General features: G+C 46.6%; 1 protein-coding gene and 1 long non-coding RNA gene across 2 annotated transcripts in view; one reads left to right on the top strand and one right to left on the bottom strand.

Moving 5' to 3' along the window:
- The window catches only part of LOC139276996 (cadherin-22-like), a 750218-nt gene that overhangs the window by 300672 nt on the left and 429492 nt on the right, over positions 1 to 20054 (top strand). The gene's annotated exons all lie outside the window — the stretch shown is intronic.
- LOC139277475 (uncharacterized) overlaps positions 29 to 20054 on the bottom strand; it is a 108867-nt gene continuing 88841 nt past the window's right edge. The window contains exon 4 of the long non-coding RNA XR_011596088.1: positions 29 to 1209. This is a non-coding gene — a long non-coding RNA (uncharacterized lncRNA). The remainder of the gene's footprint in view (positions 1210 to 20054) is intronic.

Genomic DNA, 20054 nt, shown 5'->3' with positions numbered 1-20054 from the left:
TAGTAAGATGACCAAGTCGTCTTGGGGTAGAGCACCTCGAGGGCTGCTACTGTGGGGGGGGGGGCGGGAGGGGGGGAGTGACGTTGGCAGATTGACGTCAGAGGGCCATGGAAAAGACTCCTGAGTCAGAAGCAACTGCTTCCTCCTGACTCACATCTGTCAACATTAGTGGTGGTACGGCACCTTGGGGTGCAGTGCCGTATCCCGAAACCATCGCCTGCCGCATGGCATCGATGGAGTCGGCCGTTCGCCGCATTGCCGCAGCCATCTGCCCCATGCCCTCCGAGGTTCTAGAAAATAGTGTGGCAATGTTGCCAGTCGACCCACCAATTGCTTGGAAGAGCTCTCGACCAATGTCAACATTCGCCCTCGACAGGGACACCATGTCCTCGTTTACATCTGCCTGTCGCTGCGTGTGCCTACCTCGCTGACCCAACTTCCGCCGGGTCGGCGTGGGCACTGGACCATCCGGAGTTCCCTGCTGCAAACCGCTTGGCCCCGCTACTTCATCCGTTGAGGATGATGTGGCCTCAGGTACTACAGATGACCCTTCAGATTCATCATCTTCCTCCTTGGTCGTATCTTCTTCTCCCCCCATGGTCAGCACAACCTGCAGTCATTGGGGTGATGCTCCAGAGGCCTCCCGTTGAACCTGGAGAGCTGGAAAACATAATTGAGGTTAGTAGAAGAGAAGGGGAGACATGAGGGAATAACCAGTCATGGAATAAGAGGTTATGGGGAGTGGGCAGGGAAGTGGACCTGAATCCATGATCGGATCAGCCATGATCGTATTAAATGGCGGAGAAGGCTCGAGGAGCCATATGGCCTACTCCTGCTCCTATTTCTTATGTTCTTATATCCTTATGAGAATACTTGCGCTGTGCAGGCATATGTACGAGGAGCAACAGTACTGTAATAAATGTGAACGAGAGATGTTACATATAAATAACATGAGAATACAGACGCTGCATGCATAACATTACATCGTTCATATATTATAATCAAATGGCATTAAATTACTTTAAATTACCACTGCTTTACACATTACTCACATGGCGCAACAACAGGATCTGCACCACCGCGGATGGCAGAACAATTATACCTGCCCACTAAGGCTGCGGCACGCTCCTCCAGATCAGTCATAGGATGAAGGTCAGCAGGCCCTCCTCCAGTCTGCCTCCACTCCACCTGATTCTTGAATATCTTCCTCTGCAAACATGACAAGAGCATGTCATAAGCTAATTGCCCAGGTACTATTACAGAAACACAACAGATATTGCAATTCACTATTAGTCACCTCACATGCTATTCATCGTTAATGTAAAGGTTATTTTCCAATACGGTTTGTATCCAATGGATGCATGGTTATAACATCTATGTTCAAAGAAAATATTTAATAAGATCAGGAACTAATGCTTGACACCAACCCTCTCGTGTACAATCTCCAGGAAAGGCTCCATCCACGGGACATGCCATTCGGCGCCTGAGGGGAAGGTGCCGGGTTATTGCAATCGATGGAAGTTCCCGAGGGCTGCTGGTGAGATCGGCAATGACAAGAGTGTAATGAGATGGGGCACCATGTCCCTGGGCTGTGCTCAGAGACCTTCGTGTGGCCGGAGCTAATGTCCCAAAGTGTCCCAGGGCAGATAGTGAGCCAGGGCAACTCTCGCCCAGTCCAGGCTGGGTCACTGTGTGACTGACAGCAGCTGGAGAGACTCACTCTGTCTGGGCAAAGCTGAGCGGCCCCCTCAGTGCTCAGTCGTGCCCCTGTCCACCAACCTAACCAAAAAGGAGACAGTGCCCAAGTTAAAGAGTTGCTCACAGCACACTAGCAGTGATTTAATTTAAAAGTTCTCCTAAACTAAAGTGGTAGAAATGCTGAGTGTTTGTGGACTGTCATAGAAATATAGAAACATAGAAATTATGTGCAGGAGCAGGCCTATCGGCCCTTCGAGCCTGCACCGCCATTCAATAAGATCATGGCTGATCATTCAACCTCAGTACCCCTTTCCTGCTTTCTCTCTATACCCCTTGATCCCTTTGGCCGTAAGGGCCATATCTAACTCCCTTTTGAATATATCTAATGAACTGGCCTCAATAACTTTCTGCGGTAGAGAATTCCACAGGTTAACCGCTCTCTGAGTGAAGAAGTTTCTCCTCATCTCGGTCCTAAATTGCTTACCCCTTATTCTTAGACTGTGATCCCTGGTTCTGGAACTCCCCAGGAACTTCCTGCCTCTAACCTGTCCAATCCTGTCAGAATTTTATATGTTTCTATGAGATCCCCTCTTATTCTTCTAAACTCCAGTGGATACAAGCCCAGGTGATTCAGTCTCTCCTCATATGTCAATCCTGCCATCCCAGGAATCAGTCTGGTGAACCTTCGCTGTACTCCCTCAATAGCAAGAACGTCCTTCCTCAGATTAGGGGACCAAAACTGAACAAAATATTCCAGGTGTGGCCTCACCAAGGCTCTGTACAACTGCAGTAAGACTTCCCTGCTCCTATACTGAAATCCTCTAGCTATGAAGGCCAACATGCCATTTGCCTTCTTCACCGCCTGCTGTACCTGCATGCCAAACTTCAATGGCTGATGTACCATGACACCCAGGTCTCGTTGCACCTCCCCTTTTCCTAATCTATCACCATTTAGATAATATTCTGACTTCCTATTTTTGCCACCAAAGTGGATAACCTCACATTTATCCACATTATACTGCATCTGCCATGCATTTGCCCACTCACCTAACCTGTCCAAGTCACCCTGCAGTCTCTTAGCATCCTCCTCACAGCTCACACTGCCACCCAGCTTAGTGTCATCTGCAAACTTGGAGATATTACATTCAATTCCTTCATCTAAATCATTGATATATATTGTAAATAGCTAGGGTCCCAGCACTGAACCCTGCAGTACCCCACTGGTCACTGTCTGCCATTCTGAAAATGACCCGTTTATTCCGACTCTCTGTTTCCAGTCATTGCTTTGGCCACAATTTTTGATCAAAGTGTTTAAATAATAATTAATATTGTTGATTCAGTTTAAGGCATCTCAGCAACATTAGAGCTAAAGGCCGCAAGTTCCGACCCCAGTCCAAATCTTAACAGGGAAGCTACCCAAGATTACCCAGCTTCATTACAATCCGGCAGATTTACATTCTAATTAATGAGCCAGTACATAATTACAATTATAAATGTAATAAGTTAATACTTACGCTTGCGGATGAAACAAGACTGTACCAGCGCTTGCGGCACTGATCTGCCTCTCTTCTATCATGGACTGCCGATGAGACTATCACGGCGATATTTGCAGGTATACTCTTTGGGAGGGGGGCAGGGGTTTCCCACGCCCACCCCGGGTTAATTGGACCCACCGAGTCTCCACCTCATGGACTAAGGCCTCGTTTGCCTCTTTGGAGAAGGCATTCACCCTCCTTCTCCCTCCAACACTCTCTCCCGACTCCTCATATTCCATCTCCATGTTATCCGATTACTTTTTTTCTCAATTCCTTCAAATGCACAATCCTCCACAAACCTTCTTTCAAAAATCCTTTCTCTCCCTCCCTCCCTTTGCCTTCTGAACATGCGCAGATGACCCCTGACCTCCAGAATCGCAGGAAAAGTTCTTTGCCTGAAAATAAATGCACATGCGCAGAACGACCGTTGCTACGGACACCAACCTTGCATGACTGAATACATCGTTATCGCCCATTTCAGATCGCTAACGCTATCGCCCCAATTAAAAAGGCGAAACTAGCGATTTTTAAAATGGACGATATTCTAACGATCTTGAAAAATAAAAATGCACCAATGCCGGAATATCGCCCATTATAGCAATGATGGTGGAAAGTCTAACACTTCAAGTATAAGTCTCTGATATGTGAACACAAGTAATTACACTGAAAGTGCAGTAGGACACAGGCTTGTAACCTAACCTGCAGCTATAGCTGGAATTCCTGCACTTCTGCCAGAGCAAATAAACAATAATATATGAAAGCCTGAATGGGAGCACAATTTTTCAAGGCACAAGATTTATTTAGAGGCAAACGGCAGCAGATTTTGATTTTTGACACTTTGGTATTTTTCCAGTATTTTAAAGATGAGCATTACGTTTTTCCCATCTAAGGAAGGAAGGGACATTTGCTTAATTAGCAAACAGGAGAGTCGAAGCATTCCTTATTGATCATGGGGTCATTCAGGTCAGGGCTGTAGGCAGGAAATTATGTTGTCACCTCCCCTTCCCCGTACAACTAGTAGTGTATTTCTGGGATGGGATGGTGGGGCTGGGGTCTTGTTTCATCAGAAAATGTTGAATGGTGGTAGCAGATTCAATAGCATCTTTCAAAACAGAATCGGATAAATACGCGAAATGGAAAAGACTTGCAGGGCTATGGGGAAAAAGCAGGGAAGTGGGATTGATTTGCTAGCTCTTTCAAAGAGCCGGCACAGGAACAACAGGTTGAAAGCAGTTTTATATTTCACAATTGATGGAGTGTTAAACAGGGTAATCAGAATACCCGTCCACAAGTTTACAGACAATCTACCCCTCCAGCTCACCCCTCCCTATTGACTGAGGTACTGCTCCCCCCCCCAACCTGAATCCACAACACTCTTCTTCTCCAATCATGCCAGTTCATGTTCTGATTTCTCTTCCCCCCTGCCCCTCAATTTAATATTACCTTGTGCCATTTCCTCATCCAGTTAAATGTCCATCCAAGTTTATTCTTCATTCTTTTCATTCCCCCCCTCAGTTTATGTTGGCACTCTTCCTCCACCTTCATTCAATCTGGTACATTTTTCCCAGTTAATGCTGGCACTCTCTTCCCCCACCACACTCATTTTCTCCACCCCTCCATGCCTTCTGCTCCCAACGCTCCAATCCGGGCCTCTTTCCTGGTGCCATTGTTGCTGTAAGGGGCTGAAGATCGGCATAGGAGGACCTCCTGATCTCGTGAGTATTCCCACACACAGGAGGCAGTGGTGTTCAGCCTCTTGCAGCAAGAATAGGGGTCGGGGGCTCCAGAACGGGGAGACAGCCAGACTGCTCCGATTTTCACTTGGCTCAGGTCAGACATGCAGATTCAATCGAGGTGGTTGGCAGGTTCAGCGGGCAGCATTTGCCTTGTGTGCGGGGCCGTGCAAAGGCTCAGACTGCCTGGGCTGACCACTGCTGCCAGTGGCAGCATTTAAGGAGACTGGATCCGCCGGGGCCCCGGTCAGTTGTCCAGGGGTTGAATGGCTCTTACGTCACCTCCGAGCAATGTACACATTTGCCCAAAGGACTCCGTGCAAACGCAGGCATTTGTGGGCAATGTAGAATGGTCTACATAATGAAAGTAACCCTGCTTCAAAATGTAATTCACTCCAACGTATGTTGTCACGAAAGGCACTATATACATCCAAGGTTTTGTTTTATTAGTTAAGAATTAGTTAAGAATTAGTTTGTACTTGCCCACAAAATGCCCCAAAATAACACTGAACAATGTCATTCCAAAACAAGTTATTTTTTTACCTATTGTATAAAGCACATTAATACAATGTAATTCAACAAATTGTGCAGGTCTTGTAGTTTCTTAAGTTTAGAAGATTGAGGGGTAATCTGATCGAGGTGTTTAAAAAGGTAAAATGATTTGATAGGGTAGAAACTGAGAAACTATTTTCTCTGGTGGAGGAATCCAGAGATATAATGTTAAAAATTAGAGTTAGGCCATTGAGGAGTGAAAACAGGATGCATTTTTTCACACACAGAATGGTCGAAATGTGGAATTTTCTGCCTTAAAAATACTATAGATACTTGGGGATAATTGGAATTCAGATAGATAGATTTTTGCTAGGTAAGCGTATCAAAGGATCGGGAGCAAAGGCGGGAACATGGAATTGAGGGATAGATAAGCCATGATCTAATTGAATGGCGGAACTGGCTCGAGGAGCTGAACGGCCTCGTCCTGCACCTAATGGTCCTATATCATATATCAAGCCAGTTCATGAAGTCATCTACACCCCCTCAGTTCCGGTGCCAGCTGGATCCCATTCTCAACCATCCATTATTCCCTATGAAAAGGCACCTGGACCATTCAGTTAGATTTCAGCCAGTATCTCACTTTTAAATACACACTGCACTTCAAATGCGCATACAAACCACCAGAAACACTTCTACATCCAGTTTATTACACCCCACTGTCCATTATTCGATATAAATGCTGCCAATGTTCTCCCAGTACTCTCAACAAATTATATGCTTATAAATGTCACATGCACTGTGACTTTTTTTTATGATTTTTGTGTTCATCAGAAAAGGGATGTTAGTGCTGGAAATAGAACACTTACTATTTCAATAACGCGGTCAGCATCAGACTCCTCAGGAAAGGTATAATATTAATCAATACCTTTACTCAGACCGAGAGGAGCTCAAGTCCACACCCATTCATCATCATCATCATCATCATAGGCAGTCCCTCGGAATCGAGGAAGAATTGCTTCCACTCTTAAAGATGAGTCCTTAGATGGCTGAACAGTCCAATACGAGAGCCACAGTCCTTGTCACAGGTGGGACAGATAGCCATTGAGGGAAAGGGTGGGTGGGACTGGTTTGCCGCTTGCTCATTCCGCTGCCTGCGCTTGATTTCTGCATGCTCTTGGCGATGAGACTCGAGGTGCTCAGCACCCTCCCGGATGCACTTCCTCCACTTAGGGCGGTCTTTGGCCAGGGACTCCCAGCAGTTGGTGGGGATGTTACACTTTATCAGGGAGGCTTTCAGGGTGTCCTTGTAACATTTCCGCTGCCCACCTTTGGCTCGTTTGCCGTGAAGGATTTCCGAGTAGCGCGCTTGCTTTGGGAGTCTCGTGTCTGGCATGCGAACGATATGGCCTGCCCAGCGGAGCTGATCAAGTGTGGTCAGTGCTTCAGTGCTGGGGATGTTGGCCTGGTCGAGGATGCTAATGTTGGTAAGTCTGTCCTCCCAGGGGATTTGTAGGATCTTGCGGAGACATCATTGGTGGTATTTCTCCAGCGACTTGAGGTGCAGCCTTTGGCTGCCTGAGGAAAAGACCAGGCCTTCAAAACTGTCACCAAGCTCATGGTCTTCAGGGCTGTAGTAATACCTGCCCTCCTGTATGGCTCTGAGACATGGACCATGTACAGTAGACACCTCACCCAGTAATGAATCAGTGTGATACGTTTCCATTTTCCACATCAGACATCTCGTGGCCATTAATCCCTCTGTGCATCCGGGCTAATGTATGCATTAATCATAGGAACATAGGAACAGGAGTAGGCCATTTAGCTCTTTAGCCTGTTCTAACATTCAATTAGATCAATACTGATGATCTATATTGATTCATTAAAAACTTGCATCTGCATGAACTTCTGTTCACAAAACTTGACTTCCTATTGTCACACTTTAGTGTTAACTTTTTTCCACTATAAATCCTTATGCCCAGATTTATAATGGAAACTGCCCCATGTCAACGTGTCACATTGTAATTACACCATCCCGCCAGTGGTGATGTTGTAGCGCCTCCATTTTGAGTCTCCTAGCTCTTCAGCCTGTAGAGAAGAGAAATTGCTATTCTCCAATCAACTCTACTTCTCTATCCCCTGCCCCTACACTCCTCCAGTTGCTGTAAGTTTTGTTTTTTAGTTATAAATAAAGTAAGTATTACATAAAATTAAGGACAGGATTATATGACTTTAAAATGGGGGCTGAATTACGACTACGCACCGGGTCCAATTATTTCCCACTTTACCTATCTGAACTTGGCTTTGACTTGCCATGTGCAATGAAACAAAGATTGATTAATGTTCAGAAATGTTCTGCATCATCAATAAGAGTGGTCTCAAATGTTTTGACCGTGCTTCTAATATTCCCCAGAGAACTAATCTGGGTTAATGCAGGATCACAATCTTAATGTTCTTTTCTGGCTTGTTAAGCACCAATTAAAGGTGAACGTGCATGTTTGCTCATGCCTGCCAGTCAGTCCACACTGCACTAATGATGCACACAATTAATATTAATATAATAGTGTTCAATCAGTGGAGAGAAATGACCTAGCATGGGACACAGAAGTGATATTATAAGGAGCGACTCAACTGTTTAAATCCAGTGGGTGAATTCGGTAACTTTGCAGATGCTTTGCAGGAGGAGAAGGATGAGGAGCAATAGAACAGGAGGGCTAGAGTGGTCCGAGGCCATACGATGGGGAATAGCAGGCAACAGAGCTAGCTCTACCCCACCAAGAAGCAGAATGTGCGGAAATTACACCTTGCCAGGAAAGCCTCGGACAAACTTTGCCACCACAAACTTTGGACCTGCTTCTTGAGCAATGTCAGCCATGCACTACCATTGGCAGTAAACTGGAGAAGCTAGATTGCTCAAAATTGTGAAGGGCTTTGATAGAGTAGATAAGGAAAAACTGTAGCAGAAGGGTCGGTAACCAGAGAAGGCAGATTTAAGGTAAAAGAATCAGAGGCAACATGAGGAAAAATGTTTTTACACAGCAAGTTTTTATAATCTGGACTGCACTGACTAAAAGGGTGATGGAATAAATTATAAATTCAAAAATTGAGGTGAACATTTTTCAGAGCTATGGGAAAAGAGCAGGGGAGTGGGACTAATTGAGTAGATCTTTTAAAGAGCTAGCACAGGCACGATGGGCCAAATGGCCTCCTTCTATGCTGTAAGGTTCTATGATCCTGCCACACATCAGCTCAAGGCTTAGCAAACATCAGCCAGTTCTTTGTTCATCACTGCCAAACTAGGAGTCACAAACACCCTGTTTCGACATGTATTGCCACCGATTGTTTGAGACCAAGTTGAACAGATTCGAAATGGCCAGGCGTCTGTGTGAATAGTTGTAGCTAGCTTTCAATCAGTCTCAGTGGCATCTTTGTTGGTTACCCTTTCACGGTCTGCTCTACTAATTCTCAATTATCTTCACCACTTCCCTTTGTGTTGCAATTGCAACAGGCTGGTGCATCAATTCAGGTTATGTATACTAAGCTGCTCAATGCAACTGTAGGGGCCTACTATCTTGGCAGTTTTCATAAGATCAGACACTCTTGTTTTTACCCCGAGGATCCCTCCAGCGCCTCCTGACACAAGGCCAGCGTGGTGGCCTCTCATGCCAGCTTGACACTTGGGAAGTTGGTGGGTTGCCTCGCTAACTCATGCAGAGCATTTCACTGACACCATCGATTATGAATCTGAGCCAACTGCTCATTTAACCCAGAAACAACACAGCGAAGAGGAGTATGTTCCAACAGATAAGAGGCTTTAAAAAAAATCTAATTGAGCAGCACGTGCATTTATCCACAAAAGCAAAATACTGCGGATGCTGGAATCCGAAATAAAAACAGAAAATGCTGGAAATCTCAACGGGTCAGGCAGCATAGGAGAGAGAAACAGGGTTAACGTTTCGGGTCGATGACCCTTCATCAGAACTGGAGAGTATTCGAAATGAACAGATTCTTAAGGAGCACTGAAAGTGGGAGGGAAGGAAAGAACAAAAGCAAAGGTCTGTGATTGGGTGGAAGACAGGAGAGATTTCAGAGACAAAAGGGGATGATGGACCGACTTGAGATGGTAATGGCAGAAATTAGAAAAAGATGAGTGTAGATAGGATGTGAATGGCGGGATAATTACTAGCTGCCATGGGAAACAGAGAAAAATATTACATTAGATCGGGGGACGGGGGGGTTTACAAAAAGGAGGAAAGTTTGAAAAATATGGGCAGAGGTTGCATTTATCTACTCAGTTGCACATTCATTTTAACACACTTGAGCTTCCAAAAAGCTTACAAAGTAGTCGCTCATTCACATCTGTTTGCTGAGAATAATGTTGACTCTTTATTTAGCTTACCAATTCATTGCCAAATTAGGGATAAGAGTCTTGTGGATCCATGCCCACCACAAACTGGATTGAGACTGGGCAAACTCATTTCGCACCCAACAGGCAGAAGAGATGCATCTGATTTAAGCCCTGGCCCCGGAGGTGAAAGGTTAATATCTAATCAACTGCTCCATCCTGTTCCCACTGAAAGTCACAGTTTTAGATCAGGACATTCCTGGAGGTTTTTTTATTGCAATGTTACAAACCTGATCCAGTGTAGCCTGGCATCTACCATTTGCACAGCACCATTGTCTCTCATTATTTCACTTTTTATCAAGGTGTCCCGTTTCAGTATGTTTTGATCATTTTTCCATTGAAAGGATTTGGAAAAAGAAAGTTACTTTTAATGTATAGTGGGGCCGAGTTTCCGCTCTGTTGCACTGTTTTCTTCTCCGCTACAACATGCGTAAAATATGGCGGAACTTTAAGCGCAAATTGTGTTCAGTGCAAATCAAGTTTCCGCAATCTTTTAAACAAAAAACATTGCGCTTGAAGCCGCCCTGCCCACAACACTGGCCACACCCCAGGATGAATTAATCACCATTGGGTGTTTCCGCTAATTGCGCTCATTTGCAGGCCTTTGAAGAGGCTCTAAAAATTAAGCTGGTTCTTTTGGGCGCAAGGGTATACACATTAAGCGGTAGGCCACTTAATATTGTAGATGAACAAAGGGACCTTTGAGTGCTTGTCCACAGATCCCTGAAAGTAGCAGGCCAGGTGGATAAGGTGGTTAAGAAGGCATATGGAATGCTTGCCTTTATTGGCCAAGGCATAGACTATAAGAGCAGGGAGGTTATGCTTAAATTGGTAAGGCCACAGCTGGAATACTGGTCGGCGTATTATAGGAATGACGTGATTGCACTAGAGAGGTGCAGAGGAGATTTACTAGGATGCTGCCTGGAATGGAAAATCTTAGTTATGAGGACAGATTGGATAGACTGGGTTTGTTCTCATTGGAACAGAGTAGGTTGAGAGGAGACCTCATCGAGGTGTACAAAATATTGAAGGGCCTGGATATAGTGGATACGATGGGCCGAAATGGCCTCTTCCTGCGCTGTAAATTTCTATGTTTCTAAGGCCAATAATGACCATGTTTCAAAAGGTTTTGAATGTATTTTTTTTTATTTATGAAGAAACTGACTATTGTACCCCAATATAACTAGAAAATGGTTCCTAATATTTCTTAAAACTTATATTTAAAAGCAAGTTACTCATAGGTAGTAGATTGTCACTGATTGATTAAAAATTCTTATTTTTTGTGATAAACCCATTTTCGGCCGTATTAATCACACGGCACCAAGTTACCACTCTTAAATATATCAAGGAATGTTTTAAAATGCTGCCCGATTTCACGGTTCATGGCAGATTGTGTGTTATGTGATGGGCAAAAGAGTTTGAGCAGAAACTCGAGAAGTAAAAACACTTCTCAAACAGGCAGAATTTTGGGTGCAACTTGCGCTCGGATCATTGATTGCACTTAAATCGGACACTGTCTTCGCATAAGTTTAAAAAGCACTGAAATGATAGGTGGTTAAGCGCTAATCAACTAAGCTAAATGACAAACAATTCATTAGATGATAAAACATTTCACATGTGCTGAGAAGTCTATGTTACTTTCTGGAAGTGAATAAAGCGAGATTAAAAAAAAGACAGAGACCCAGGTTGGCAGTCAGCTCTTCAAATAGATGGACACATTTATTTCTACCACCTAAAGCTCTGATTGGGTCTCCTTGATCACCTGATTGCTGATTGGTCCCCTTGGAGGATAAGACACCCCCAGCAGTTTTTCTGGAATGTGTAATTAGAACCACCTGGCCTACATAAATCAGTGACTTTGCAAATTGTAATTTCGAGCCATTCTGACTGCCGACTGCAGACAGAATACAGCTCACTTGGAACAGACAGAGCTCACTTTCATGGGTTAAGACCTTCTCCCAACCCCACCCCCCAAACAAGTTCCTTGTCCCATCCCCCACTGCCCAAGTGCCTGACCTCCTCTCACCCTCCGCCCACCCTGACAGCCCAAGTTCCTAACCTTCTTCCCCCCATCCCGGGTTCCTGACCACCTCCTCCGAACAAATTCATGACCTTACCCCCCCCTCCCCGCCGCCCCCCCCCAAGCCATAGATGGGCCATTGTGTGTTGGTCACGAATAGTTATCAGGTTTATTGGGTATAAACTGAATAGTGATAGTGCCATGACTTCTGGATTTCGTCCACTCCAGTGATGTCACTTGCCATACACGCACCGAGTTTTCTGAGAAATCAACCAGGTTTAGGGGAGGAGAGAGAGAATGTGGTGCAGGGGGTGGGTCTTTCCATCTGGATCATGTTCTCGCTCTCATATTCCCCCCCCCCACCCCCGACGTTAAACCTGGATCACGTTCTTCCTCAATCCCCACTGTGCTCTCCATGCTCTTTACCTCCCTCTCCCACCGAGTTCCTGACCTCCTCTCCCAAAGTTCCCTTTCTCTCTCTTTCTCCCCTTCGATCCCCTATCCCCATCCCCTCACTCTCTCTGCCCCTGTCTCCCCCAGTCTCTATCTCTCTCTCTCTCCCCCCCAGTCTCTTTCTCTCTCCCCCAGTCTCTGTCTCTCTCACTTTCCCCCACTCTCTCTCTTTCTTTCTCTCTCTCTCTCTCTCCCACCTCCGATTTCCTCTCTCTTTCAGAAGGCTATGAAAATGTTTGTGTAGACAATCACAGCGATATTCTCGGCAAAAGTCCTGGAGATAACCCAAAAGCTCTAGCAGCAGCTCCAGTTCCAGGCTCAAGCGGCAATGAGCTCCACGCGATTCATGGTTTAACCGTACTTCCGGCTTCCTCATATATCCGTTCTGCACATGTGCGACTGGATTGAGCGCGCATGCGCAAAAAGGGGGCGGAGTCCATGGTGCACATGCGCAGAAGGACACAAAACAATTTGTGCACTTAAATAAAATAAGACAAACCGCTGATGTGGGGAAGTGTGGCTTATGCATTATTATTATTATTATTATGCAAAGGCAAGTTGTACTGTTTGAACTCTGTGAATCTGGCCATAACGGTTGTTCTGTATGTTCACATAGAAAGAAAGAAGAGATATCTTGCATTTATATAGCGCTTTTCACAACTTCAGGACGTCGCAAAGCCTGTTAGAGCCAAGGAAGTACTTTTGAGTTATAGCCACTGTTGCAGAGAAATGCGGCAACAAATTTCTGCACTGCAAGGCCATAAAAAACAGCATTGAGATAAATGGGCAGGTAATCTATTGTACTGATGTTGGTTGAGGGATTAACTTTGGCCAGGCCACCTCCCCTGCTCTTCTTTGTGCATGGATTTTTTAGAGCACAGTCATTCTCACAGCAGAGCTTATGAGCTGGAGGAGGGCTTGAACCCACAAGCTTCTGACTCAGAGTAACTCGACCAAGAGTCCTACAACTGAGCCAAGGCTGACACCACATGTTGTGAAATAAAGCAGCTTAGTGATTAGTATCTGATTTCATCTTACCAAGTGGTTTCTCAGGCTGCCATTTCGAGATTGAAGCAGCATGCATGTAAAAGATAGCTAGTTCAGATCACAAGTAGATCCTGTTGTTACTTCCCTGGGTTATGCCTTTGTCGAGTTAGATATTAGACATATGGACACATTGTAAATGTAAATATAAAATGCTAGGAAAACTTACAGTAGTGACTAGCACTGCTGCACATGAGAGACCAGGGCCATCACGGGCCAGCCCACACGGCGATATGTGTGCGCACTAGGTCCGTGCAGCAGAGCAGGTCCCCAGCCGTCTTGGGTAATCCTTGCCACTGGACCAAAACCTATCTCTGTCAAGCCCGTGTGGTGACTGGTGTACAACAACCACCACACATTAAAGAAATCCAGGCACAGGCATCTTCCACCCTTCAGGATGTAGTTCAGATCCTTCACTGAAAAATCTGTGAACTCATCCTTTTTGGCATGGAAGCAACTCATCCTCATTTCAAGGGACCACCTATGATATGATGATGGCATGAGAGAATATATGTGGAAAGACACCAAATTCGTCATACAATCTGATGGCACTTTTTCTTCTCATACCATGCACTATAACTAGCAATGATGGCAAGTGGTTACCCTGCACCTAGCTACTACCTATGTCAACCTAGGATCAGTCACTAGCAGCACACAGTATTGCACTATTAGCATCTGCTAATGTATTCTAAACCTTGACATCACATGATGTAAAATTAGCTTCAGTTTATAGCGATGCATTAGAAATGGAGTGCCATTTTCCACTTTCTTTTAATTTAGGACAATAAGGAGATAAGATGGGACAAGGAGTCCAGGTAGGCTCCGCTGTGTCAGGGCTATTTTTTGACTAATTGTCATAGACCTTGTTTGACGTCACTGCCACAGATGGGATGGGTATTTAATTACCGCTTCCTGCATCATTTTAGATTCCATTGGGATGAAAATATGATGTGCTCCACGTTGGCCGTCTCTGGGTCAAACAGCCCGAATAAATTGTGAGGCTGAACAATGAAGCAGGCTGTGGCACAAGACGGCCTCTCAGGACTTGCTCGAACCAGATTGTTCAATTAATAAGGCATGAATTATAGGAATTACGCAGCAGGTTATGCAAGCCCTATCAGCAACAATACGATTCAACATTTCTGGAAAACAGGGCAATCATTTGGGAGTTAAATATCTGCACTTCAAAGGGAGGAGACAGCACAGATTCAGCTGTCTATCACACACCAGATACAAGGTATGACACAATAATGGAACCTAAAGTGCATACGACTTTCCAATGGCTGAATTGTTGAAAATGGATGCATTACATTTACTTGTGTCCTGACTATATTGGGGTTCAACAATAACAGGGCTGAGGATGGATTAAAGTTAAGCAGTGATCAATTATGCTGAGGCTAAATTGTAATGCAGCCTCCAGTATTTACATCCCAGCGGGGGAATTCAATGTTTATGGAAGCAGCTGCAGCAAGATAGCTTTGCAGTTGCGGTGTGAATTTTTGTCATGCACGTGTGTGGCCAGATGTTTATCCTTTAGATTAAATGTCAGCAATGCATCAGTGGGTAAATGCACAGCATGGTGAGGTACTTAACCAGACAGAGCCAGAGTGATGTAAGCCCCATTTGTACTGAGTAACTGATCTACTGTCAGCTAACCCCATTTGATTCGGGGCTCCCTGCCTATACATGGGGAATCATCATTATCGTAGGTAGTTCCTTGAAATCAAGGAAGACTCTAAAAGTGAGTTTTCAGGTGACTGTACAGTCCAATGAGAGAATTACAGTCTCTGTCACAGGTGGGGCAGACAGTGGTTGAAGGAAAGGGCGGTGGGGAGTCTGGTTTGCCGTATGCTCCTTCCGCTATCTGTGCTTGATTTCTGCATGCTCTCGGCGACGAGACTCAAGGAGCTCAGCGCCCTCCTGGATGTTCTTCCTCCACTTAGGGTGGTCTTGGGCCAGGGACTTCCAGGTGTCAGTGGGGATGTTGCACTTTATCAAGGGGGCTTGGAGGGTGTCCTTAAAATGTTTCCTCTGCCCACCTGGAGCTCACTTGCCGTGTAGGAGTTCTGAGTAGAGCGCCTGCTTAGGGAGTCTTGTGTTGGGCATGCGGATGTTGTGGTCTGCCCAACGGAGCTGGTCGAGTATGGTCAGTGCTTCGATGCTGGGGATGTTGGTCTGAGCGAGAACACTGATGTTGGTGCGTCCATCCTCCCAGTGGATTTGCAGGATCTTGTGGAGGCAGCGCTGGTGGTACTTCTCCAATGCTTTGAGATGTCTGTGTCATGTTTGTAACTACAATGTAACACCATTATATTACTGTATACACACAACTCAGATGCACATCTTGACCACAGGGGGTGAACTTGTGAGAGACACTCTTTACCTGATCACACAGGTATATAAAGAAAGGTCCCACGCAGGGTCATCACTTCTGGAGTCCTGTAATAAAGAGTTACGGTCACAGAGTGGCCTTGTCTCTGGAATGTGCGTCGTGTGGTTTCATGCTGCAGAGTAAGGACTTTACATTGGCGACGAGAAACTGGAATTCACGACCCACGAGAATGGCCACCGGTAGCACAGAGGAATGGTACTGTGTTGGGGAAGACTGGGATGATTTTGTCAAGAGGCTTCAGCAAAGCTTCATTACAAAAGATTGGCTGGGGGATGCAGCGGCTGACAAGCGACGGGCTCATCTCCTGACCAGCTGCGGGCCAAAGACTTATGCGTTCATGAAGGACTTACTGGCACCTGAAAAGCCATCGGACAAAATCTTTGAAGAGCTTAGCAAATTAATTGGGGAGCACTTCAAACCAGCGAGCAGCATACACATGGCTCGACACAGATTCTACACCCACCGACGTCGTGAAGGACAGAGCATACCGGACTTTGTAGCGGACCTCCAGCCTCTGTAAGTTCACAGACGCCTGCAGGGGGGAGATGCTAAGGGACTTCTTTATCAAGGGTATCGGTCATGCCGGAATTTTTCGCAAGTTAATTGAGACCAAGGACTTGACCTTGGAAGCGGCAGCGTTGTTAGCTCAAACTTTCATGGCGGGAGAGGAAGAGACGAAAATAATATACACACGCAATTCTGCCTCTAATGCGGCAATGGATCAGGGAGTCAACATCATCAATGCTACTCAGAGCCCCGCAGGCAGGCAGGGGCAGTCCGACATTTACTAGGCAGCACTAGATCCCAGAGCAGGACCTCAACAGAGACAATGGCAGGCTGAACGGACGTTCACGCCATCACAGTGGACAATGCAGCCCAGAATGGGGCCATTGACACCCACTAATAAGAGCAGTCAAAGGGACAATCAACACGGAATTCCTGGACATAATCCCTTTGTCCCCAACAATGGAAACTTTAACTTATGCTGGAGGTGTGGGGGAAAACACTCAGCCAGATCTTGCAGATTCCAACAGTTTGATTGCAGAAACTGCAATCTCAGTGGCCATTTAGCTCAAATGTGCAGAAAACCTGCAACCAGACAGATATGAGGCAGATGGACCAGAAGAGGGTTCTGTGAGGCAGGATGACTTTTGGGGCAAATCGATGGACGCCGAGGTTCAGCGGATCCATGCGGCGAATATTCACAGTTCATACACCAAAACGCCACCAATGATGATGAGGATTTTGTTAAATGGTATCCCAGTACACATGGAGCTGGACACTGGGGCCAGCCAGTCACTCATGGGTATTCAGCAATTTGAGAAGCTATGGCCACTCAAAGCCATAGACCCAAATTAGAACGTATTGAGACACAATTACGGACTTACACCAAAGAAATCATTCCGGTGCTAGGCAGTGCAATGGTGGCTGTCACACACAATGGGTTAGTGAACCGGCTGCCACTCTGGATTGTGCCGGGCAATGGTCCTGCACTGTTGGGGAGGAGCTGGTTAGCCGAGACGAACTGGAAATGGGGGGATGTTCACGCAATGTCCTCGGTGGAACGAAGTTCGTGCTCACAAGTCCTACAACAATTCGAGTCACAATTCCAACCGGGCGTCAGGACTTTCAAAGGCACTAAAGTAGTGATACATATCACCCCGGACGCCAGGCCAGTGTACCACAAAGCCAGAGCGGTGCCGTTTGTGATGCGGGAAAAAATCGAGAGCGAATTGGACCGGCTGTTGCGAGAGAGCATCATCTCGCCTGTTGAATTCAGTGACTGGGCGAGGCACATTGTTCCTGTTCTGAAAGCGGATGGCTCTGTCAGGATCTTTGGCGACTACAAGGCCACCATCAATCGGGTGTCCCGACAAGACCAATACCCGCTCCCAAGAGCGGATGACCTCTTCGCCACACTGGCAGGCGGCAAGCTGTTCACCAAGTTGAACCTCACTTCAGCCTATATGACCGAGGAACTGGCCAACGAATCCAAACGACTGACCACCATCACCACGCACAAGGGACTGTTTGCGTATTACAGGTGCCCGTTTGGCATTTGATCAGCGGCCCGATTTTTCAACGTAACATGGAAAGCCTGCTTAAATCCATTCCGGGAACAATCGTATTCCAGGACGACATCGTCATCACGGGTCGAGACACTGAGGAACACCTCCACAACTTGGAGGAGGTGCTACGCCAACTGGACCGGATAGGCCTGCGACTCAAGAAGTCTAAATGCATGTTCTTAACTCCTGAGGTTGAGTTTCTGGGCAGGAGGGTTGCTGCAGATGGGATTCGGCCCACCGAATCCAAAACAGAGGCGATTTGACGAGCACCCAGGCCCTGCAACACATCGGAGTTGCATTCATTCCTCGGACTGTTGAACTATTTTGGGAACTTTCTGCCGAACTTGAGCACATTGTTGGAGCCGCTACACGTGCTCCTGCGTAAGGGTTGCGATTGGTTTTGGGGACTGTCAGGAACGGGCTTTTGATCGGGTGCGAAACCTACTTTGTTCAAACAAGTTGTTGACCCTGTACGATCCCTGTAAAAAATTGGTTCTGACATGTGATGCATCGTCCTATGGATTGGGTGCGTGTTGCAACAGGGTAATGCTGAGGGTCAGCTACAACCTGTGGCTTATGCCTCCAGGTCGCTCTCTCAAGCAGAACGGGGCTATGGGATGGTCGAGAAGGAAGTGCTTGCATGTGTCTATGGTGTAAAAAAAATGCATCAGTACCTCTTTGGTAGGAAGTTTGAATTAGAGACGGACCACAAGCCACTCACATTCCTGTTGTCAGATAGCAAGGCTGTCAATGCCAACGCATCAGTTCGCATACAGCGGTGGGCTCTCATACTAGCTGCTTATGACTACTCCAGCCGGCACTGGCCCGGCACTGAAAACTGCGCTGACTCGCTCAGCAGGCTCCCACTGGCCACCACCGAGGGGGCAGTTGAGCAAAGCGCTGAGATGGTCATGGCTGTCGATGCCTTTGACAGTGCAGGCTCCCCCATCACAGCCCGCTAGATCAAAATCTGGACAAACAGAGATCCCCTCCTATCCTTGATTAAGAAATGTGTCCTGACAGGGGATTGGGCGCCCGCACACGGAGCATGCCCTGAGGAGGTCAGACTGTTCTACAGGTGGATGGATGAACTCTCCATCCAAGCCGACTGCCTACTATGGGGCAGCTGGGTAGTCATGCCCCAGAAAGGCAGGGAGGCATTCATCAGGGAACTCCTCAGCGAGCACCCAGGCATTGTGATGATGAAGGCCATTGCCCTGTCACACGTTTGGTGGCCTGGAATTGATTCAGATCTGGAACACTGTGTTCGCAGGTGCACGACCTGTGCCCAGCTGGGTAATGCCACCAGGGAGGCCCCGCTCAGCCCGTGGCCCTGGCCCACCAAGCCATGGTCACGCATTCACGTTGACTACATGGGCCCATTCATGGGGAAGATGTTCCTCATTGTAGTAGATGCGTACTCGAAATGCATCATCGAGTGCATCATCCTGAATTCATGCATGTCATCATCCATCATTGTGGAAAGCCTACGTGTGATCTTCGCAACCCATGGCTTGCCAGACATCCTGGTTAGTGATAATGGCCCATGTTTCACGTGCTACGAATTCCGGGAGTTTATGTCGGGCAATGGCATCAACCACATCAGGACTGCACCGTTCAAGCCGGCTTCCAATGGCCAGGCGGAACGTGCAGTCCAAATCATTAAGCAAGGGATGCTCAGGATTCAAGGACCCTCCCTTAAAGTCGCCTATCGCGCCTCCTGCTGGCCTATAGATCCCGCCCGCACTCGCTCACGGGGGTCCGGCCCGCAGAGCTACTTATGAAACGGACACTCAAAACTCTCTTGTCCTCATCCACCCAGTCCTGACCGACATAGTTGAGGGCAAGCGCAAGTCACAAAATGAGTACCATGACCGTAATTCAAGGGGGAGATGTATAGCAATAAATGATCCTGTATTCGTCCTCAATCACGCCATGGAGCCCAAATGGCTTGAGGATACTGTAATTGGCAAAGAGGGGAATAGGGTCATCGTGGTAAAACTCAACAATGACCAGATATGCCATAAGCATCTGGACCAAGTAAAAAAAAAAGGTTCAGCATGGACACAGAGGAACCTGAAGAAGACCATGTGCAACAAGAGCAATCAGAAGAATGCACAGTCCCTGAGGTCAGCCTGGACAGGCCGGAATCACCACAGGTGACAGACACTCACGTCAGTTTCCAACAACCAGAGCCCCAACTGCAGCGCTCCACG

Source organism: Pristiophorus japonicus, chromosome 12 (genome assembly GCF_044704955.1).
Source record: "Pristiophorus japonicus isolate sPriJap1 chromosome 12, sPriJap1.hap1, whole genome shotgun sequence".
NCBI lineage: Eukaryota > Metazoa > Chordata > Chondrichthyes > Pristiophoridae > Pristiophorus > Pristiophorus japonicus.
The sequence above is the reverse complement of the archived record's forward strand: the minus strand, read 5'-3'. Positions and strand labels throughout refer to the sequence as shown.